This window comes from Tachyglossus aculeatus, chromosome 2 (genome assembly GCF_015852505.1).
Source record: "Tachyglossus aculeatus isolate mTacAcu1 chromosome 2, mTacAcu1.pri, whole genome shotgun sequence".
In the NCBI taxonomy this organism is placed as follows: Eukaryota; Metazoa; Chordata; class Mammalia; order Monotremata; family Tachyglossidae; genus Tachyglossus; species Tachyglossus aculeatus.
The window spans coordinates 14,451,455-14,475,851 of NC_052067.1; the positions used below are offsets into that span (position 1 = coordinate 14,451,455).

Sequence of the window (24,397 nt, forward strand, 5' to 3'; positions counted from 1 at the left end):
TTTCCAAATGAGGTGTGCATCCCTCCTGCTGCTCCTCTGGGGAAAAAGGGGGTTCACCGACTCATCCCCCCAAAGGCAATGACTCAACACACCTCTCTACAATGGGTATTAGAGATGTTAGAGTATGACAGTACTCACCAGGCAGAGGCATAATATATGTGCAGGAGAAGCAGCATGGTGGAATGGATACAACTCCCAGTGCCTCCCACTGACTCCCAGTGCCTGGGAGTCGGAAGGTCAAGGGTTGTAATCCCAGTTCCGCCACTTAATAATAATAATAATAATAATAATGGCATTTATTAAGCGCTTACTATGTGCAAAGCACTGTTCTAAGCGCTGGGGGGTTACAAGGTGATCAGGTTGTCATCGTCATCATCATCAATCGTATTTATTGAGCGCTTACTATGTGCAGAGCACTGTACTAAGCACTTGGGAAGTACAAATTGGCAACATTGTCCCACGGGGGGGTCTCACAGTCAACCCCCATTTTACAGATGAGGGAACTGAGGCCCAGAGAAGTGAAGTGACTTGGCCAAGGTCACACAGCTGGCAACTGGCAGAGCCGGGATCTGAACCCACGACCACTGACTCCAAAGCCCGGGCTCTTTCCACTGTCCGCTGTGTGACCTACGGCGAGTCACTTCACATCTCTGTGCCGCAGTTCCCTCATCTGTAAAACGGGGATTGAGACTGTGAGCACCAAGTGGGACAAGGAACTGGGCCCAACCTGATTTGTCTGTATCCACCTCAGTGCTTAGGACAGTGCCTGGCACATAGTAAACGCTTAATAGACCCCATTATTAGCATTATTAGGCTTCGTTTCCAAAGTGAGCAATTAAATCACTCCTAAACAGATATACCCACGGATGGCCAAAATGGCCGAGGGAAATGACTGACACGATGAGGAAGGAGGGGCTAATCAGGTTGAAGCAGCGTGGCTCAGCGGAAAGAGCCCGGGCTTTGGAGTCAGAGGTCATGGGTTCGAATCCCGGCTCCGCCACATGTTCATTCATTCATTCAATCGTATTCATTGAGCGCTTACTGTGTGCAGAGCACTGTACTAAGCGCTCGGAAAGTACAAGTCGGCAACATATAGAGACGGTCCCTACCCAACAACGGGCTCACAGTCTAGAAGGGGGAGACGGACAACAAAACAAAACGTGTAGACAGGTGTCAAAGTCGTCAGAACAAATAGAATTTAAGCTATGTGTACATCATTAACAAAATAAATGGAATAGTAAATATGTACAAGTAAAAGAGCAATAAATCTATAATAATAATAATAATAATGGCATTTATTAAGCACTTACTACGTACAAAGCACTGCTCTAAGCACTGGGGAGGTTACAGGGCGATCAATCCCCATTTCACAGATGAGGGAACTGAGGCACAGAGAAGTTAAGTGACTCACCCAAAGTCACACAGCTGACAATTGGCAGAGCCGGGGTTTGAACCCACGACCTCCGACACCAAGGCCCGTGCTCTTTCCACTGAGCCACGCTGTGCTGTGGGGAGGTGTGTGACCTTGGGCCAGTCACTTAACTTCTCTGAGCCTCAGTTCCCTCATCTGTAAAATGGGGATGAAGACTGTGAGCCCCACGGGGGACAACCTGATCACTTTGTAGCCCCCCCCCAGCGCTTAGAACAGTGCTTCGCACATAGTAAGCGCTTAACAAATGCCAACATTATTGTTATCATCACTCACCCACTCCAAAGTCCCAAGAGGAGTTTTGCAATCATCTACTACTCATCATCATCATCAATCGTATTTATTGAGCGCTTACTGTGTGCAGAGCACTGTACTAAGCGCTTGGGAAGGACAAATTGGCAACATACTCCAAGCCCCTGGCTAATCCTGGGGTTCCAGGGGCAGTGACACAACAGGGGGACGGCAGGAGAGGGGAAAGGAGAGAGCATGTTGGACAGTCAACCTGAGTGCAGCCGTGTAAACAGCGAAGAAATGGAATCACCTAAGCCTTTCAATCCATGCCCCCTCTACTTCCATATGCACAGCACTTCCATACATATCCTTATATTCCTGTTTTTCCCCATCTGCAATTTATTTCAATAGCTATCTCCCCGGCTAGAACGTAAGCTTCTTGAGGACAAGGACTGTATCTACCCGCTCCCAGGTGCACAGTATAGTCCTCTGCACACATTAAGTGCTCAATAAATACCACTGATTCCAAAGAAGCCATTCCTCTCGACTTTTCTCCGTATCACAGAACTCCAAATCTCTCTTCCCCTCCCCTCCCTGACCACCACTCTGCATTTCAGACCCCAGGGACGGCAAGGTTCCCAGGCTCAACACAATCCATGCCTCTGCAGACCGCAGCTGCTGCACCCACTGTTCATTTCCATTTCTTGGAGGCCAGCTCTCAAAATGTTCTACCTCAAGCTAAAAGTTGGCTAATTACACATAGGATTATAGGGGCAGCCTAATTAACCTCGATTTGGGGTTCTTTATTAGAAGGAATCAGCAACCATTAGAGATTGAGAGGGAGTGATGTGCACCGATTAGCATTTTAAAAAGGCACCACTCTTCTAGAGAACTGCCCTCCTCGTAAGCAACTTTGAAAAGATTTAATATCAACAATATCCACCACTCCCCGAGGACCCCTTCTTCCTAACCTCAAACTCACATCCAATTGTCACGGGCTGTCATGAAAGGAGGAGTTAATACAGACGGTGTACCCAGAATGACCTCAAAAAAGTAATAATAATAATAATATTTTGGACGTACAAAGGGACCCATGAACTTATCTTCTTTTCTCATACGGCTGCTTTTAACGCAAAAAATTCACTGTTCCTAGGTTGTTTGATCCCTTGCTCTACAGAATACCATCGTTATTAGAAAGGAGTTTCAAATTTTTAAACTATATCCCTGCGGTTTCAAGACTTCACCTTACAGTCAACTAGTCAAAGGTACTCAACGAGTGTTTACTGTGTGCAGAACACTGTACTACCCCCTTATGTTCCTCCCCACTTTTTTTAAAAATGCTATCTGTTAAGCACTTACTATGTGTCAGGCACTGTATTAAGTGCTGGGGTGGATAGAAGCTAATCAGGTTGGACCCAGGCCAACCATCTCCATTTTACAGATGAGGCACAGAGAAGTGAAGTGACTTGTCCAAGGTCACACAGCAGACAAGTGGCAGACCCGGGATTAAAACCTAGGTCTTTCTGACTGCCCGGGCCCGTGCTCTATCCACTAGGCAATACTGCTTCTTACCCAGGCCTTCCACCCACATGGCTCCCCACCCCCACACTCCCATAGATATTCACTCATTCATTCACATTTATTCAGCGCTTACTGTGTACAAGTGTGGGGGGAGCAGCGTGGCTCAGCGGAAAGAGCCCGGGCTTTGGAGTCAGAGCTCATGGGTTCGAATCCCGGCTCTGCCCATTGTCAGCTGTGTGACTTTGGGCAAGTCACTTCACTTCTCTGTGCCTCGGTTACCTCATCTGTAAAATGGGGATTAAGATTGTGAGCCCCCCGTGGGACAACCTGATCACCTTGTAACCTCCCCAGCGCTTAGACCAGTGCTTTGCACATTGTAAGCGCTTAATAAATGCCATTATTATTATTATTATTTTTACAAAGCACTATACTAAGTGCTTGGGAGAGTACAAAATAACAACAGACACATTCCTGCCCACAATCAGCTCACAGTCTAGATATACCTTTGTACACCTTCCTGCCTGCACATAATAATAATTATGGTATTTGTTAAGCGCCTATGTGCCAGACACTGTATTTGTGCACGCACGCACGCACGCACGCACACACATACATATATATATATACATATATATATACACATATATATATACACATATATATACATATATATATATATATATATATATATATATATATATATATACACACACACACTAACTAATCATCACAGAGCCAAGGTCTCTTTCTGGTAAAGCAGAGAGGAGGAACAGCAGAAATATCTTCAGTGAAACAAAGAGGTAGATGATAATAAGAAATGATTTTTTATATGTCCATAGCCTGGACAGCCATCAAAGCAAGTGAATCTGCACGCATTAAGTGCCCAACTGAGTTCAGTAGTACTCAACCAATCAATCAATCAATGGCATTTGAGCACTGACTGTGTGCAGAGCACTGCACTAAGCAGTTGGGAGAATATAACAGAGTTGGCAGACACGTTTCCTGCCCACAAGGAGCTTACAGTCTAGAGGGGAAGACAGTCATTAATATAAATGAATTACGGATCTGACATAAGTGAGCCCACTGTTGGGTAGGGACTGTCTCTATATGTTGCCAACTTATACTTCCCAAGCGCTTAGTACAGTGCTCTGCACACAGTAAGTGCTCAATAAATACGATTGATTGATTGATTGATTGATAAGTACAGTGGGGCTGAGGGTAGGCTGAATAAAGGGTGCAAATCCAACCTCCACCCCGGACTCCTTTACCTTGTGCCCTTCTTTGGGTTCAAGGCATCTTGTTGGTGCAGAGGTACCAGCCTTATAACAATAATAATAAGGTATTTGTCAGGTGCTTAGATGTGCCGAGCACTGTTCTAAGCAGTGGGTAGATAAAAGGTAATCAGGTTGTCCCACGTGGGGCTCACGGTCTTAATCCCCATTTTACAGATGAGGTAACTGAGGCACAAAGAAGTTAAGTGACTTGCCCAAGGTCACAAAGCAGACAAGTGGCGGGGCTGGGATTAGAACCCAGGTCCTCGGGCTCCTGCCACTAGGCCACGCTGCTTATTATTCTTGCAGCCTCTCCGACAAGGTTGAGGGAGGTAAGGGGAAAGAAGAAGAAACCCATAACTCACCTTAACGAGAGCCTTAGGAAATAAAGGCCGCCTGCTGCTGGAGACGGTGCAGAGATGTGACGGGGGACTGCAATCTTCACGCTAATACAGTTGGCAAAAGGCAAGCTGACCCGGATTTGACATTTCCCTTCAAGGTGCCTGAAGCAGAACAGAAGACCCGTTGTTATTCATTGTGGTCTCGTAAATGACTGCTAATGATATTTTCCAGTTTAGCATCCTACCCTCAGTTGGGCAAAGGTAGTAGAAGTAGTTACTGGGCCACTTGACGGGCGGTGCACTGTACTTACCGAGGGCTTGGCCTACAAAACAAAGAAATGACAGGTTCCCTACCCTTAAGAAGCTTACACTCTAATGGGGAAGACAGACATAAAATAGTTACAAATACAGCAATTTAAATAAATCACTGGATGAGCATATACACATAAGTGCTGAGAATGGATGCAGATAAATACTTATGTCTAGAGATACTGATTGATTTATATAATTTAGGGTGTTGCGCGTTAATCAGGGAAAGCTTATTGGAGGAGGTGGGAGTTCAGGGGCACTGTGGATATGGGGAGGGCTGAGATCTTTCGGAGACTGTAAACCCATCCTCAAGATTGCAAGCTCGTCCTTTAGACTGTAAACTCTCTGTGGGCAGGGAATATGTCTGTTTATTGTTCTATTGTACTCTACCAAGCATTTAATATAGTGCTTTGCACACAGTAAGTGCTCAATAAATACTAGTGAATGAATTTGGGGAGGGAGGGAGTTCCTAGCCAGGGAACTAGAACGAACGATGCGACTGAGATTGGAGATGGCAAAACAAGGGACAGTTAGAAGGTCAGTTTGGGAGGAACAAATGAACCCTGTCCTCCTCCTGACTTTTCCAACACTGTAGACGGCACCACAAACCTTCTGGTCTCACAGGCCCATAACCTTGGCGTTTTCCTTGACTCTTCTCTCACGCAACCCACATATTCAATCCATCACTAAATCCTGTTGGTCCCAACTTCACAACATCACTAAAATCTACCTTTTCCTACCTTTTTCTACCTTGGTTTTGTTCTCTGTCTCCCCCTTCTAGACTGTGAGCCCACTGTTGGGTAGGGACTGTCTCTATATGTTGCCAGCTTGCACATCCCAAGCGCTTAGTACAGTGCTCTGCACACAGTAAGCGCTCAATAAATACAACTGATTGATTGATTGATTTTCCTCTCCATCCAAACTGCTACCATGTTAATCCAATTACTCATCCTATCCCACCTGGATTACTGCATCAACCTCCTTGCTGATGTCCCAGTATCCTGTCTCTCCCCACTCCAGGCCATACTTCACTCTGCTGCCTGGATCATTTTCTGCAAAAACATTCAGGCCAGTCACCCCACTCTTCAAAAAACTCCAGTGGTTGCCCATCCACTTCTGCATTAAAAAAACCCCAACTCCTCACCATTGCCTTGAAAGCAGTTCACCACCTTGCCCCCTCCTACCTCAATTTGCTAGTCCACTGCCTTGCCCCCTCCTACCTCACCTTGCTACTCTCCTTCTACAGCCCAGCCCGCACACTTCACTCTTCTAGTGTTAACCTTCTCATCGCACCTCATTCTCGCCTGTCTCGCTGCAAAGACCTGGTCCATATCCTGCTTATGGACTGGAACGCCCTTCTTCCTCAAATCCGACAATTACACCCTACCCCCATCCCTTCAAAGCCTTACTGAAAGCACATCTCCTCCAAGAGGCCTTCCCAGACTAGCCCCCCCACTTCTTCTTCTTTCACTCCCTTCTGCATCGACCTGACTTACTCCTTTTGTTCTTCCCCCTTCCCAGCCCCACAGACTTATTTGTTTATTTGTATTGATGTCTGTCTCCCCCCTCTAGATTGTAAGCTTGTTCTGGGTGGGGAATGTGTCTGTTTATTGCTATATGGTACTTTCCCAAGTGCTTAGTAAAGTGCATACAGTAAGCACTCAATTAATACGATTGAATGAATGAATGAACGAATGAAGTGAGGTAGGGAGTAGTGGATGAAAAAAGCAGGTACATATAGTGGGGTGAGTTTGTGGGGAGGTTTGAAGGCCACGGTGAGGTGCTTTTGTTTGAAGTAGAAGGTTTTGAAAAGTGTAGAGATGTATGCTGAGGGACATTTCAAAAAGCCGTAGCTGGCAGTATGGACTGGAGGGAGAGAATCTGGAGCCACGACCCCAGCGAGGAGGATGATGTAATGGTCTAGCTACGATACGATCACAGCTCACACCATGATGGTAGCTACTTAGAGGACAGGAAGACTGATATCTTAGGACAGTTGTACCCAAAGAACCAGGAGAATTTTAGCAGTGTGTCAAATGTTGTGGTTAAAAGACAAAAAGTCAAAAATGACCCCAAGATGGTGGGCTTCAGGGACAGGAGGGTGGCATTGTTAACGACCGAGTTGGGAAAGTTAGGAGACAGAGTGGTTTTGGCTGGAGAGATGAGTAGACCTCATCATCAATCGTATTTATTGAGCGCTTACTATGTGCAGAGCTGTTTTAAACATATTGAGCTTGAGGGATCAGAGGGCCATAGAAGTGAAGATGACTTGGAGATAAGAGGAAATGCAGGACTGCATGCTAGATGAGAGGTCAGGGCTTGAGAGCTAGATTTGGCAGTTGGACATTTATTTGGATTGATTGAGAGTTTACTGTGTGCAGATTAATGTACTAAGCATTTAGGAGGATACAATATAACACACTCCCTGTCCACAATGAATTTACAGTCTACTGGGGGAGACAAACATTAATATAAATTACAGATACACACATAAGTATGGTGGGGCTGGGAGGGGGGATGAATAAAGGGGGCAAGTCAGGGAGACACAGGAGTTGAAGAAAGGAAAAGAAGACTTAGTCAGGGAAGGTCTCTTGGAGGAAATGTGTCTTCAGTAAGCCTTTGAAGTGGGGGAGAGTAATAGTCTGTCAAAAATGAAGAGGAAGGGCGTTCCAGGACAGAGGCAGGATGTGGGCAAGAGGTCAGCCATGAGACAGACGAGATGGCGGTACAGTGAGGTTACCATTAAAGGAGTGAAGTGTGCAGGCTGGGTTGTAGTAGGAGAGTAGCGTGGTGAGGTAGGAGGGAGCAAGGGGATTGAGTGCTTTACAGCCAAAGGTGAAGCGCTTCCGTTTGATGGGAGGTGAATGGGCAACCACTGGAGTTTCCTGAAGAGTGGGGAAGCACGTCTTGAATGTTTTTGTAGAAAAATGATCTGGCGATCCTCGACTCCGCTCTCTCGTTCACCCCTCACATCCAACCCATTATCCAAACCTGCCGGTCTCACCTCCACAACATCACCAAGATTCACCCTTTCCTCTCCATCCAAACCGCTACCCTGCTCGTTCAAGCTCTCATCCTATCCCGACTGGATTACTGCATCAGCCTCCTCTCTGATCTCCCATCCTCCTGTCCCTCCCCACTTCATTCTATACTTCACGCTGCTGCCCGGATAATCTTTGTGCAGAAACGCTCTGGGCATGTTACTCCCCTCCTCAAGAATCCCCAGTGGCTGCCGATCAACCTACGCATCAGGCAAAAACTCCTCACTCTCGGCTTCAAGGCTGTCCATCACCTCGCCCCCTCCTACCTCACCTCCCTTCTCTCTTTCTCCAGCCCAGCCCGCACCCTCCACTCCTCTGCCGCTAACCTCCTCACTGTGCCTCGTTCTCGCCTGTCCCGCCGTCGACCCCCGGCCCACGTCCTCCCCCTGGCCTGGAATGCCCTCCCTCCACACATCTGCCAAGCTAGCTCTTTTCCTCCCTTCAAAGCCCTAATGAGAGCTCACCTCCTCCAAGAGGCCTTCCCAGACTGAGCCCCCTTTTTCTTCTCCTCCTCCCCATCCCCCCCGGCCCTACCTCCTTCCCCTCCCCACAGCACCTGTATATAGGTTTGTACAGATTTATTACTCTATTTATTTTACTTGTACATATTTACTATTCATTTTGTTAAGGATGTGCATCTAGCTTTAATTCTATTTGTTCTGATGACTTGACACCTGTCCACATGTTTTGTTTTGTTGTCTGTCTCCCCCTTCTAGACTGTGAGCCCGTTGTTGGGTAGGAACCATCTCTATATTTTGCCAACTTGTACTTCCCGAGTGCTTAGTACAGTGCTTTGCACACAGCAAGCGCTCAAGAAATACGATTGAATGAATGAATGAAAGTACAGAGTGGAGTGGGGAGAGACAGGAGACTGTGAGGTTAGCAAGGAGGCTGATAAAGTAATAAAGGCGGGATAGGCTAGAGAAGCAGCGTGGCTCAGTGGAAAGAGCCTGGGCTTGGGAGTCAGAGGTCATGGGTTCTAATTCCGGCTCCGCCACTTGTCAGCTGGGTGATTTTGGGCAAGTCACTTCACTTCTCTGTGCCTCAGTTACCTCATCTGTAAAATGGAGATTAAGACTGTGAGCCCCACGTGGGACAACCTCATCACCTTGTAGCCTCCCCAGCGCTCAGAACAGTGCTTTGCACATAGTAAGCGCATAACAAACGCTATCATTATATTATTATTAACATTATTGTGATTGAATTAACGTGGTAGCAGTATGGATGGAGAGGAGAGGGCAATTTTAGTGATGTTGTGAAGGTGGGACCAACAGGATTTAGTGATAGATTGAATACGCGGTTTGAGTTAGAGAGAGGAGTCAAGAATAATGCCAAGTTAACGGACTTGTGAGACAGGAAGGATAGTGGTGCTGACTACAGAAATGGGAAAGTCACAGGGAGGACAGAGTGTGGGTGGGAAGATAAGAAGTTCAGTTTTAGACATGCTAAGTTTGAGGTGACGGGAGGACATCCAAGTAGAGAAGTCTTGAAGGCCGGAGGAAAAACAAGACTGCAGAGAGGGAAAAAGATCAGGGATGGACATGTACGTTCATTTACTCATTCAATCGTATTTATTGAGCGCTTACTGTGTGCATTCATTCATTCATTCGCATTTATTGAGCGCTTACTGTGTGCAAAGCACTGCGCTTGGGAAGTACAAGTCGGCAACATATAGAAACGGTCCCTACCCAACAATGGGCTTACAGTCTAGAAGGGGGAGACAGACAACAATACAAAACATGTAGACAGGTGTCAAAATCGTCAGAATAAACAGAATTAAAGCTATAATGCGGAGCACTATACTGAGTGCTTGGGAAAGTACGGCACAACAATAATGACAACAATGACATTCCCTGCCCACAGAGAGCTTACAGTCTAGAGGCGAGGGGAGACAGACATCATTACAAATCAACAAAATTACAGCTATGTACCTAAGTGCTGTCAGTCATCTCCCTGGGGGAAGGAGGTGGTGCGGTCTCACCCTCTTGGGGCCCCAGCTGCGGCAGCCACGACTGATGTACTTAAGTTCTCTGTGCCTCAGTTACCTCATCTGTAAAATGGGGATTAAGACTGTGAGCCCCACCATGACAGAGACTCCATGGTGCTATCTTCCTGCTCTCGGAGCACTGTAGCTTAGGGTGGCCAAGAAGCCACCTCCTCCCCAGCACACACCATTTCTACACCTCAGTGCTGTCAGGACACCTTGAGGAAGGTCACGGACTTTCCCCTCGGCAGAAAAAACCTTGTTCTACCACCTCCTCTCCTGACCACTGGCCCAATTCTGGTCCTACCACCATTCTGCCTAGAAACGGACTATAAGAACACACCACTTCTCGGCTGATCATTATAGTATCGTGGCAGAGAAATATTGTACTGTATACTTTCATTCTGCGGTACCACCAAACTGCTGGAAGGGCCCTTTTGGCAGCTCTGGATGTACAACAGTATTTGGGAACGATGGTGTACTGACGGTACTGTCTGTACTGTAGATTTGGTTGTTATCCACATAGAAGTGGTAGCTGAAGCCATGGGAGCGAACGATTTCTCCAAGGGAGTGGATGGAGATGGAGAACAGAGGGGGCCCCAGAACTGAACACTGAGGGATACCCGCAGTCACGGTGTTGGAGGTAGAGGAGGAGCCTGTGAAAGACTGAGAATGAGAGGCCAGAGAGACAGGAGGAGAACCAGGAGAGGACAGTGTCAGTGAAGCCCAGGTTGGATAATGTTTCCCGGAGAAGGGGTAGGTAGACAGTATCAAATGCTGCTGAGAGGTCGAAAAGGATTAGGACAAAGTAGAGGCATTGGATTTGGCTAGAGGGAGATCACTTGTGACCTTTGAGAAGGTGCTTTCTGTGGAGTGAAGGGCACGGAAGCCAGATTGGAGGGGGTCCAGGAGAGAACTGGTTGTTCACACAGATGGGTTAGCCGAAACCATGTGAGCAACTGAGCTCCCTGAGAGAGAGTGAATACAGAGAAAGAAGAGTAGGGGACTCAGACAGAGCCTTTTGCACCCCCCGAGTATGAGAGTGAGACAGAAGAGGCGCCAACCTGTCAGAGAGATGAGTCAATCTATCAATCAGTGGCATTTACTGAACACTTACCATAATGCAGAGCAATATACTAAACACTTGGGAGAGTACGATGGAGTTGGTAGACATGATCCCTACCCACAAGTAGCATACAATCTAAGTGGAGACCCAGGTTGGCAATGGGTCAATAAAACAAAGGTCTGATATGATACGGATGTGAAGAAGAGGGAGTGCGTCACAGTGTCAAAAGCAGCAGCAGCAGCAGAGAGGAGGGAACCTTAAAAAAGGTGAACAGTAAATGGGTCATGAAGAGAACTGGTGGAGAAGAAATTAAAGCAGCAAGTGTACTAAATCCAGGAGTTTGGAGGAATCAGAGAAGGGAGATGGGATGATGGATGCAGGGGGTCATGGGATAGAGAGGGTTTTTATATATGGAGAAGATTTGGCCACGTTTGAAGCCAGAGGGGAGGAAGCCATCAGAGATTGAGATGATGAAAAGAGCAGCCAGGGAGGGGAGGGAGTGTGGCAGTAAGTGATTTTTAAAAGGTAAGAGGGGATAAGGTGAAATGCTCAACTTGAAGGGGTCTATTTAATGAGCAAGCAGGAGGCCTTCTCTTGAGAACAATTGGAAAGCCAGAGAAAGAAGCAGCTGTAGAGTGGTGAGGAGCTTGTGGGGTAATTTTGGAAAGTTAATTTGTGATGGTTTCAACTTCACCGATAAAACAGCTGGTGAGATCACTGGGTATTAGGGAGGGAGGTGGGGCTGGGGTTGGCAACTTGGAATCTTTGGGAAGGAGTGGAGGTTTTTGAAAAGTTGTGGGTGTGGGAGGCTTGCCGATCAATCAACAGTATTTATCTATCGCTTATGGTGTGCTGAACTCTGCGCTGAGCACTTGGAGAGTGCAAGAATAATAGATTTGGTAGTCAGGATCCCTGCAAACAAGGAGCTGTCTTCTCCTGTTCCTAACAGTAACAGTTTCCATCTCACTACTCATACTGTCTTGTCTCTGAGCACGGGGTCAAACCACTTCCCAAATTTTATGTGACAGATTTTTCATTTACATTTCAGGGCATTTTCTTTATGACAGCTGATGGATATCTTTCCTGGGGGTGAAGTCACATCCAGTGGATTATTGGATTGCGACAAATCACCCAGGGCAGAGCAACCCAAACTTATTTTTCCACCGAGGCAGCTAACAGTACCGGAGAGAGAGTTTCCCCGCTTTCTTATGGTACCTGTAATGTTAAAATGTTGAGCACTGCCTTGGAGGAAATTCCCCAAAAAGCATCCTGAAATTTGTCCACGAAACATACAGACAAGTCTGCTGCTTCCCGAGCAATGAAATTTCAGCGATCCCTGAATTTTCTTGGCTGTCACAGAGATAATGCACTTGAACTCTTGAATACTTTTTGATTCATCATTATTATCTGTCTCTGACATCTTTGAAATGTTTGATGTAGAAATAACATTTAGGAAATTTGAAAAGCACTTAGGTGCTGCAAAATGATTTTGCATAAAGCACAAAAGGCTCACTTATTCCCTAAATAATTCTAAGCTACTCATGACAAAGAATGCAAACCGTGGCTTCCACAACAAAATGAAAAGTTCTGGTCAAGAAAACCCACTTAATGGATTTTTTAGTAGCACAATGTCATGAATGGAAAGAATTCATACTGTCAATCAGTGAAACTGCTGCTTCTCAATATACCTGCTCAACTACACCTAGGATATGACGGTGTCTTAGGATGGTTAAACCATAAATGATATGCTTTGCTTTCTTCTTGAGAAAAATCTCATTCTGCTATTTTGTTATTCAAAATAAGGTGTGAGATCTACTAATGGAGAGAATGTCACAGTGCTTTAGCCTTTCCAAGCAAGGATTTTGTAAGTGAAACTAAATCTAAATCTTTACCTTAGGTTAATCTTTCTTGGTTAAAGGTAAAGTTCCCATTTAAAGTTTTGCGCAACGAACTCAACTCGATACTCAGCTTCAGTTCTAGCACGGCTGGGATAACAGCAGATGAAATTTTGGTGGTGTGATTACCTAACGCCCGGATAATCTTTGTGCAGAAACGCTCTGGGCATGTTACTCCCCTCCTCAAAAATCTCCAGTGGCTACTCATCAACCTACGCAGCGGGCAAAAGCTCCTCACTCTCAGCTTCAAGGGTCTCCATCCCCTCGCCCCCTCCTACCTCACCTCCCTTCTTTCCTTCTCCAGCCCAGCCCGCACCCTCCGCTCCTCTGCCGCTAACCTCCTCACTGTGCCTCGTTCTCGCCTGTCCCACAGTCGACCCCCGGCCCACGTCCTCCCCCCTGCCTGGACTGCCCTCCCTCCACACATCCGCCAAGCTAGCTCTCTTCCTCCCTTCAAAGCCCTACTGAGAGCTCACCTCCTCCAGGAAACCTTCCCAGACTGAGCCCCCTCCTTCCTCTCTCCCTCCTCCCCCTCCCCATCCCCCCTGCCCTACCTCCTTCCCCTCCTCACAGCACCTGTATATATGTTTGTACAGATTTATTACTCTATTATACTTGTACATATTTACTAGTCTATTTATTTTATTTTGTTAATATGTTTTGTTTTGTTGTCTGTCTCCCCTTTCTAGACTGTGAGCCCGCTGTTGGGTAGGGACCGTCTCTATATGTTGCCAACTTGTACTTCCCAAGCACTTAGTACAGTGCTCTGCACACAGTAAGTGCTCAATAAATACGATTGAATGAATGAATGAATAATAGAAGTGTTTTTAACCTACTCATCCCAGGATTGGTGAATTTTCAGAGCATTCCCATACACAACTCAGATGGAAGACTAGTACTGCAGTTAAAGATGGGCAGATTTAAACAACTAGCAGTCTTTCTTAGGCTTTGCATCTGATTAAGCAGGGTGCCAAATATGTATTTATACTAATGTCTGCCTCCTCCTGTACACTGTAAGCTCGTTGTGGGCAGGGAACGTGTCTACCAACTTGTTGTATTGTACTCTCACAAGTACTGTACTCTGCACACAGTAAGCATTCAATAAATACCAATGATAGATTGAAATAAGACTACAGGAAACATAACATCTAGTCTGAGGTAAGGGGGACATAGTAATTGTATAAGTGCTCAATAAATTCCATTGACTGATTGAAATAAGACTACAGGAAACAGAACATCTAATCTGAGGTAAGGGGGGACATAGTAATTGTGTAAGTGCTCAATAAATTCCATTGATTGATTGAAATAAGAATACAGGACACCTAGTTGAAGTAAGGGGAAAATAATAATTGTGGTATTTGTTAAGCACTTACTACATGCCAGGCACTGTACTAAGAGCTGGGGCAGACACAGGAAAATCAGGTTGGACACAGATCCTGCCCCCATGAGGCTCACAGTCTTAACACCCATTTTACAGATGAGGAAACTGAGGCCCAGAGAAGTCAAGTAACTTGCCCAAGGTCATTCAGAAGACAAGTGGCAGAGCCGGGATTAGAACCCAGGCCCTCTGACTCCCAAGCCCGGACTCTACCCATTAGGCCACGCTGCTTCCTCCCTGGAATTCCCTCCCTCTCAAGTCTTCGTCTCAATGAAAACCACTAGGAAGAAATGGAGAGGTGGGTCAAAGGATACAGACAGACCCTCGGCACAGGTCAGATTTTCAAGACTTGACTCAGCTCTGGTCTCAACCCAAATTAAACTAACTTGACAAAATCTGTGAGTCTGACCTCCTCCTATCCCACAGTTTAAGAAGGCCTACTGGAGTAAAACAATCAATCAGTCAATCGTATTTATTGAGCGCTTACTGTGTGCAGAGCACTGTACTAAGTGCTTGGGAAGTATAAGTTGGCAACATATAGAGACAGTCCCTACCCAACAGTGGGCTCACAGTCTAAATCGTATTTATTGAGTGCTTACTGTGTGCAGAGCACTGTACTAAGCGCTTGGGAAGTATAAGTTGGCAACATATAGAGACAGTCCCTACCCAACAGTGGGCTCACAGTCTAAAACTAAAAACAACCAGTTTCTTTTTAAAAGAACTGCCTTTAAATGGCTGCCAAGAATCTCTACCTGTATATATCAGGCAGGTTTGTTCATTTGCTCAAGTGTAGGCTGTTTTCAAGGCCCAGAATGCGCTGTCACCATCACTAAAAGAACTACCCAACTCTCCCTCATAGTACAGTCCCACGATACAGTGTGTCACCATCCTGAAAGCCAGTTAATTAAATTGGGGGTTACCTAAATGTTTAGTTTGGGGCAACTGAAGGGAACTGACGGAAGCAGAGCCGAGCTTATTGGGTTCAGACGAGAGCTTGACCCATCCAGACACGCAGGCTTGGCTTCGGACCCCCAGGCTCTCGAGATCACAAGACTGAAGCTCTAACAGTGCACGCTGGCAATGGCTCAATGGGAGCAGGGGCTCACAAGAGGAAATACAGGAGGTTCCATGGCACGAGAGACTAGAATTAGACCGAGACGCTACCCCTCCAGCTTTGCCTCTGTAGTTCTCCTTCAGTTCCAGAAAAGTCCAGCCTTAGATAAGGAGGATAATGAGTTCATCTGTAACTCAGAGACATGCTGATTTATATCTCTGAGCCCTAGGAAAAAGCAGGTCTGGGCAACAGCAATATCCCCATCCCAGTAAGAAAGGTAGCGAAACTGCTGGCCTTCACAATTGAAGAAGTTGCCTCGGATGATTACGACTATCCACGTGACAGGATGCTGCTACTGCTGCTGCTGAAAAGGATGAGATGTGATTAGCTGTCAGTTCCACTCCGTGAACGTGGAAGGACTGCCCTGAGGTCTGTGGTTGGCTGCAACCACTCTCTGCAGCACCTGGTGTTGTTTTGAACTCTGAGGGCCATTTGAATCACTGAGCAGGAGAGGGACGGTTGTTCCCAGCCCGGTGCCTTCTTTTAGACTGTGAGCCCACTGTTGGGTAGGGACTGTCTCTATATGCTGCCAACTTGTACTTCCCAAGCGCTTAGTACAGTGCTCTGCACACAGTAAGCGCTCAATAAATACGATTGATTGATTGAGGCCCCCGGTTCGTCCGAGGCACGGCGTGACCCTGTCTCCAACCAGGCCCCCCTCCAGGTGGAGTGGGTTGGGCAAGCACGCCTGCCTTCCTAATTCTTAGAGAGCAGGAAAGGTCATCACTGTTTCAGTTGGATTGACCCTGCTGAAGCATAAAGAACCAGAACGTTATTCCACATGGGGCTCGTCCTCTTAATCCCCACTTTACAGATGAGGTAACTGAGGAACAGAGAAGTGAAGCGATTTGCCCAAGGCCAAGCAGCAGACAAGTGGAAAAGCCAAGATTAGAACCTATGACCTTCTGACTCCCAGGAATGTTTTGCAGTGCTCATTGTTGATTTATTGTTTTTGCTGGGGGTTTTTTAAGGTATTTGTTAAGCATTCACTCTGGGTCAGACACTGTTCCAAGTACTGGGGTAAAGACAAGTTAACTAGGTTGGACACAGTCCCTGTCCTGCATGGGGCTCACAATCTAAATAGGAAGGAGAATAGGTATTGAATCCCCGTTTTGGGGTTGAAGAAGCTGAGACACAGAAGAAGGGAAGTGACTTGCCCAAAGTCACACCGCAAGCAATTGACAGAGCCAGGATTAGAACCCAGGTCCTCTGATTCCCAAGCCCATGCTTTTTCCACTAGGACACACTTCTTCTCACGTTTGTCGTGTCCTTTCCTTTCTTGGGTTTTCAATCCTCCCCATTTTTAGGTCAGGAGCTCCATGTGGGCCAGGGGCCATAGCTGAAATATTCCGCATAACCCTTTCCCAGGTGCCCTCCGCAAAATGGATGGATGAATGGAGTCTCCCATCAGGAACGACGGATGACACTCGGTTCTGAGGCTTTGGGACAGAGAACCTGCACAGAGGAACTGAAGAGAGAGCTAGTCGCTTGTGCACAGTCACACGCTCTTGTCCCTGCCCGAAAGCACCCAACAAACTATGATAATTACAACAGAGGGGCCAACTACATCCTAGTAACATCGACTACTACTACTAATTGTGGTTTTTCATTGATTCATTCGATCATACTTATCGTGTGCAGAGCACTGCATTAAGCACTTGGGAGAGTACAATACAGTGCCAGGCACTACGCTAATCACTGGAGTAGATACTCAGCATGGCTCAGTGGAAAGAGCCCGGGCTTTGGAGTCAGGGGTCATGGGTTCAAATCCCGGCTCTGCCAATTGTCAGCTGTGTGGCTTTGGGCAAGTCACTTAACTTCTCTGTGCCTCAGCTACCTTGTCTGTAAAATGGGGATTAAGACTGCAAGCCCTCCGATGGACAACCTGATCACCTTGTAACCTCTCCAGTGCTTAGAACAGTGCTTTGCCCATAGTAAGGTCTTAATAAATGCCATTATTATTATTATTAATTGGGTTTGACATAGTACTCTTAGCCCCTCTTAGGGCTCACAGTCTTAATCCCCGTTTTACAGATGAGGTAACTAAGGCCCAGGGACTTGTCAACCATCACACAGTAGACAAGTGGCAGAGCCAGGATTAGAACCCACATCCTTCTGACTGCCAAGCCCATGCTCTAGCCACTAGGCAACGCTTTTTCTAGTCAACTGTTACCCTCTCCCCTCCGGTCAGGCAGTCAGTCAGTTGTATTTATTGAGCGCTTACTTAGTTTAGTAGTGGCCACTGCAGGACTGTAAGCGCCCGAAGGGCAGGGTCCATGTAGCGCTCTAAACACAGCGAGTGCTTATTAATACTATTACTACGACTAAAAAGTACTCTCCCTAATCCTACTCCCCACCCAGCAATGTCAGGGAAGGAGCATATGTCCACACCTGATGACCCTGTCATCCAGTGCTTGGCATAGAGTCAGCACTTAAATACCACAATTACTATAGTGGCAGCATGCGTTAGTGGCTAGAGCACAGGCTTGGGAGGCAGAAGGAACTGGGTTCTAATCCTGGCTCTGCCATATGTCTGCTGTATGACCTTGGGCAAGTCACTTAACTTCTCTGGGCCTCAAGTTACCTCACCTGTAAAATGGGGATTGAGACTGTGAGCCCCATGTGGGATAGGGACTGTGTCCAAATTGATCCCGGCTCCGCCACTTGTCAGCTGCGTGACCTTGGGCAAGCCACTTAACTTCTCTGTGCCTCAGTTACCTCATCTGTAAAATGGGGATTAAGACTGTGAGCCCCAAGTGGGACAACCTGATCACCTTGTAGCCCCCCAGCGCTTAGAACAGTGCTTGGCAAATACCACCATTATTATTATTATTAGTTTGTATCTACCCCAGCACTTAAAAGAGTGGTTGGCACAATAGTGAGTGCTTAACAAGTACCATAATAATAATGATAATTATTATTATATAATATATAATATATAATATATTATGTTAATATATAATATATAATATAATATTTATATATGAATAATAATTATTATTATATAACACAATGTGTGTATGTTTGGGACATGGAGAGAGAAGGTACACTTAGGGTGGAGGAGGATTCCATTACGTTGTGAGCTCCTTGTGGAACAGGGACTGTGACCTGATGATCTTGCACCTACCCCATGCTGAGGTCAGGGCTCGGCCCAAAGTAAGCACTTAACAAATACCACAATTATTCCTCAAAAGGCTTCCTCTGCCCTGCTAGACACACTAGAGCTTTAGCCTGGTCCTGTCAAATCCATCCCTCTGGAATCCTCCCTAAGCCTCCGATTACAAAGAGTCACCCCACTCCTAACTGCCACGTGTCTGGTTGGTCTATCACTGTTGTTTCCCAGTAGATAAAGCCATGCTGTACAGTTGAAGCTGTGCTTCACTGAACCTTTAAATCATTAATGAGTACCATTATTTCTTCTTGTAAGAAAATAGCTGGGGTAGAAAAAGAGGAGAAATGTTTCCACAACAAACATAGTTTGATACCAGAAAAATATTTTTACTCGGTCAAAAGAGCATATGGTGATTGATCAATTTTCCTGAATTTTCCTACAGCATAAATGAATTCTTCAGAGGTGGGTGACATATTTAACGTATTTTACCTTATATTTAACATAAATTTAAGATTAAATTCTTAAGTCACGGCGGGCAGATTGGACCCATGGCCCCCGTCTGTCACAGTTCGCCTTCCACAAAATGCCCCAGTCTGGGGCTGGCCATCTGGGCCGGGGAGGGTGGGTGGGATAAGCCAAAAGAATAAGACAGACTAATTAAATAATAATAAAATAAATTATAAATAAATTGAGAACTGTTCATTTTTGTGATAATTTAATTCATTGAGGCAACATGTACCAGATAATCAATTGTATTTATTGAGCACTTACTGTGTGCAGTGTGGTGGGTGGGATAAGCCAAAAAAATAAGACAAACTAATTAAATAATAATAATAAAATAAATTATAAATAAATTGAGAACTATTCATTTTTGTGATAATTTAATTCATTGAGGCAACATGTACCTGTATATATGTATATATGTTTGTACATATTTGTTACTCTATTTATTTATTTATTTATCTTGTGCATATCTATTCTATTTTATTTTGTTAGTATGTTTGGTTTTGTTCTCTGTCTCCCCCTTCTAGACTGTGAGCCCACTGTTGGGTAGGGACTGTCTCTATATGTTGCCAACTTGTACTTCCCAAGCGCTTAGTACAGTGCTCTGCACACAGTAAGCGCTCAACAAATACGATTTATGATGATGTACCAGATAGTCAATTGTATTTATTGAGCACTTCCTGTGTGCAGAGCACTGAACTAAGCACTTGGGAGAGTGCAATTTAACAGACACAATTCCCTAGCCACAACAAGCTTACAGTCTAGAGGGGGAATATTATATGTCACAAATTAGGCTGTGAGGGACCCTCAAGCTACCCCATCCTCTGAGGTGGACGTGGGGGTGGGGGGAAACTTCAGACCCTGCTAGGACAGATAGAAACTCACTACTGAGGACACCCTCCCAGAGGGGAGGCTCATCTGCTTAAATACCAGGTACTTGGCTGGTGGCTCCCCAGGGAAAAGACAAAGATGAGGGGGCTAATACACTGGGGAGAAGAAGCCTCTCTGGCATTTTAAGAGTTAGGCCTGAGAGCTTCTAAGGAACGGGACCCAAGAGAAAGGTTCTCCAGATCTGGGTCCAGGGACTGGGATCCCCGAAAAAGAAGGCTCCTACCTCTGAGTGGGGTACACCACTGTGTCGACTGGGCAGCAGTGTCACCCCAATATCCGAAAGGGAAGGATCTGGAGGGGGTAACCTGGAACCTGAGATTTCCTGAGAGAGGCTGAGGGGAAAGGACGGAATGAACGTGTGCACCAGGATTTATTCAATCGTTCATTCAGTCGTATTTCCTGAGTACTTACTGTGTGCAAAGCACTGTACTAAGCGCTTGGGAGAATACAATATAACAACAAACGGACGCATTCTTGCCCATAACGAGTTCACAGTCTAGAGGGGGAGACAGACATTAATATAAGCAAACAAATTACAGATATAGGCTTGTAAGAAAGTAGAAAGAGTCCTGGGGAGGGAAGAAAATATGTAAGAGGAAAGGGGAGGATGCTTCTGGATCAAGGGATTTTAATTTTTGATACATAACTCTTATCTGGTCATTCACTCATTCAATCATATTTATTGAGCACTTACGGTGTGCAGAGCACTGTACTAAGCGCTTGGGAAGTACAAGTCGGCAACATATAGAGACGGTCCCCACCCAACAACGGGCTCACAGTCTAGAAGGGGGAGACAGACAGCGAAACAAAACATGTAGACAGGTGTCAAAATCGGCAGAACAAATAGAATTACAGTTATAGGCACATCATTAACAAAATAAATAGAATAGTAAATATGTACAAGTGAAATAGAGTAATAAATCTGTACAAATGCATAAACAAGTGCTGTGGGGAGGGGAAGGAGGTAGGGCGGGGGGATGGGGGATAGTAAATACCTAACGAGTGCTCCAGTCTCTGTTTTAGAGGGAAGCAGATGCCTGGAAAGCCAACGGAGGGAAAGGAAGATAAGACCCCTCCATGCTTCCTTCTGCCAACTTCAAGAGTTCCCCGAATGACCCCCTTGCAATTCTGGGTGCTTTTTTACGGTCTTTATTAAGTGCTTTTCTAAGCACTAGGGTAGAAAGATACAAGTTAGTCCACTGGGACACACAGTCCCAGGCTCACATAAGGCTCACAGGCCTTGTCACAGGCTAAGTGCACATCTGACAGCCATGGGACGATGGTATTGGCTTAACGAGCAGAGAAAAAGGATTTGCTTGTTGAGAGGGCCTCTAACTTCTGTAAGCTCCTGGAAGGTAAAATTGGAGGGCTTTAGAACCCTGTATATGCCATCAGGAGGCTGTTGGGTGACTCTGAAAGTTATTTCGGCCTGGAGAATGGCTGAGGAGACCCCCATCCATCACACAGGCCTGAAAGCTCAAGTAATTGGACCATGAGAGAGAGACAGCGAGAGAGAGGGCCAGAGAGAGAGAGAATGGGTGTGTCTGGTTGGGGGGGGTAGTGCGGTAATAGTTGTAGTTGTAGTCTCAGTATATAGGAAATGGGGTGAAATTCTACCCATGTATTCACACAGGGTTGAAAAGTCCAACAGCACTGATACTCTACCACAGGGTGAGCAGTAAGAACAGTCCTTTGGCACCTTGATGCTATTACCCACTTCCGTCCCAATCTTCCCGAGGCCCGTGCTCCAGATCAGCCACACATCTCCTGACTGGGGCCAGTTCACAATGCCCCGCTATACTGCTTGAGCCTGCTTCTGAAGTCGTTTAAAGATTTGCTCTGCTCTCCCTGCTGGGTGTGCCTTATTTTAGCTGGCCATCTGGCAGCTGCCCGAATATCTCCAAGACTGAACTCCTTATCTTCCCTCCCAACCCCTGCCCTCTCCCTGACTTTCCCATCACTGTAGACGGCACTACCGTCCTCCTCGTCTCACAAGCCCACAACCTTGGTGTCATCCTCGACTCTGCTCTCTCGTTCACCCCTCACATCCAATCCATCACCAAATCCTGCCGGTCTCAACTCCACAACATCACCAAGATCCGCCCTTTCCTCTCCATCCAAATCGCTACCCTGCTCATTCAAGCTCTCATCCTATCCCGACTGGATTACTGCATCAGCCTCCTCTCTGATCTCCCATCCTCCTGTCTCTCCCCACTTCAGTCTATACTTCACGCTGCTGCCTGGATCATCTTTGTGCAGAAACGCTCTGGGCATGTTACTCCCCTCCTCAAAAATCTCCAGTGGCTACCAGTCAACCTATGCATCAGGCAAAAACTCCCCACTCTCGGCTTCAAGGCTGTCCGTCACCTCGCCCCCTCCTACCTCACCTCCCTTCTCTCCTTCTCCAGCCCAGCCCGCACCCTCCACTCCTCTGCCATAGCTAACCTCCTCACTATGCCTCATTCTGGCCTGTCCCGCCATCTACCCCCGGCCCACGTCCTCCCCCTGGCCTGGAATGCCCTCCCTCCACACATGCACCAAGCTCGCTCTCTTCCTCCCTTCAAAGCCCTCCTGAGAGCTCACCTCCTCCAGGAGGCCTTCCCAGATTGAGCCCCCTCCTTCCTCTCTCCCTCCTCCCCCTCCCCATCCCCCCCGCCCTACCTCCTTCCCCTCCCCACAGCACCTATATATGCATTTGTACGGATTTATTACTCTATTTATTTTACTTGTACATATTTACTATTCTATTTATTTTGCTAATGATGTGCATCTAGCTTTACTTCTATATATTCTGATGACTTGACACCTGTCCACATGTTTTGTTTTGTTGTCTGTCTCCCCCTTCTAGACTGTGAGCCCGTTGCTGGGTAGGGACCGTGTCTATATGTTGCCAACTTGTTCTTCCCAAGTGCTTAGTACAGTGCTCTGCACACAGTAAGCACTCAATAAATACGATAGAGTGAATGAATGAATATTCCCCTGCGGGCCTCCACACTCACCACGTGGCCCACTGGGTATAGGTTGACCACCTGGTGAAGGGCCTCACCGTTTGGCATCCTTCTGCCTTTATCATTTTGTTATGGTATTTGTTAAGCACTTACTATGTGCCGAGCACTGTTCTAAGCGCTCACGTAAGGCTCACAGGTGACCTGATGAACCTGACAGCAGCTGGATGCAACTTTTGAGGGAGTTTCGCATCTCCACCACAGCAGCCTCCATCGCTCGCCTGATGGGTCACCCTGAGCCAGTCATTTAACTCCTCTGTGCCTCGGTTTACTCATTCATAAAACGGGGATGATGACAATGGTATTTGGTAAGCCCTTACTGTGTGTCAAGTACTGTTCTAAGTGTTGGGGTGACACAAGCTAATCAAGTTAGACATAGCCCCTGCCCCACGTGGGACTCACGGTCTTAATTCCCATTTTACAGATGAGGTAACAGACCCAGAGAAGTGAAGTGACTTCCCCAAGGTCACACAGCATACAAGTGGCAGAGCCAGGATTTTCCTTCTGGATCTCAGGCCTGTGCTCCATACACTTGGCCATGCTGCTTCCCCAATATAAAATACAGGGATAAAATACCTGTTTTCCACCCTTCTAAGATGATGAGCCCAAGTGAAACAGGAACGGATGAGCCCGGTGCTTAGTAAAGTGCTCTCTACATAGTAGGTGCTTAATAAATACTATTATTAGTAGTAGTATTACTATATGCTGGTCCAGAACTTCAGTTGGGATCTACCTGGGAATGGAGAACTAGGAGCTACCCTGGTGGTTTTTTTGCAGAAAGCTTTCTCTCCTTTCTTCCTGAAGACGACGACAGCAATAGTACCTATGGCGGTGAAGTCAAAGTATAGGACTAGAGGAGTTAGAAGACTGGATTAACTAAAGAACGATTCAAACATTCTCTGAAAATCTGAGCATCCAAATCACTTATCTTTGCAGATAGATAGTCTCCAAAAAAAATCTATCAGCAAAAATCATTCCATCCTTCCCAGTTGCAGCATATCCATAGTCCACCAGCCCAATGTTACCTGAATTATGCCCATGAATCTAGTATTTTCAATTTCTATTACATTTCTTATTTTCCTACAGCCTGATTCCTTTTGACTAAGCCATATCTGGAAGCGGGGGACGGGGTTTAGAGGTCAGTACTCATTTACTTACCTTAATTCAGCCTCATCAGGGAACTTCCTGAAATTTCCAAATGACAGAAAAGTGCTCACTAAAGTACTCTCTTTTGAGCGCTATCAATCTGGGCTCGAAGTCAGAGTGTAAACCTGATTCTTAAATCCTTTTTTTTTCTTGTTTTAT

General features: G+C 46.2%; 1 protein-coding gene across 3 annotated transcripts in view; it reads right to left on the reverse strand.

Annotated features, from left to right (window-relative positions):
- FAM126A (family with sequence similarity 126 member A) overlaps positions 1-24,397 on the reverse strand; it is a 115,416-nt gene that overhangs the window by 73,154 nt on the left and 17,865 nt on the right. For 2 of the 3 annotated variants that reach the window (XM_038761274.1, XM_038761290.1), the window contains exon 2: positions 4,818-4,955. The gene's annotated coding sequence lies outside the window, so the exon portion shown is untranslated. Of the gene's footprint in view, positions 1-4,817; positions 4,956-5,038; positions 5,058-24,397 lie in introns of those variants that run through there. The other variant, XM_038761284.1, reaches the window with a different exon arrangement.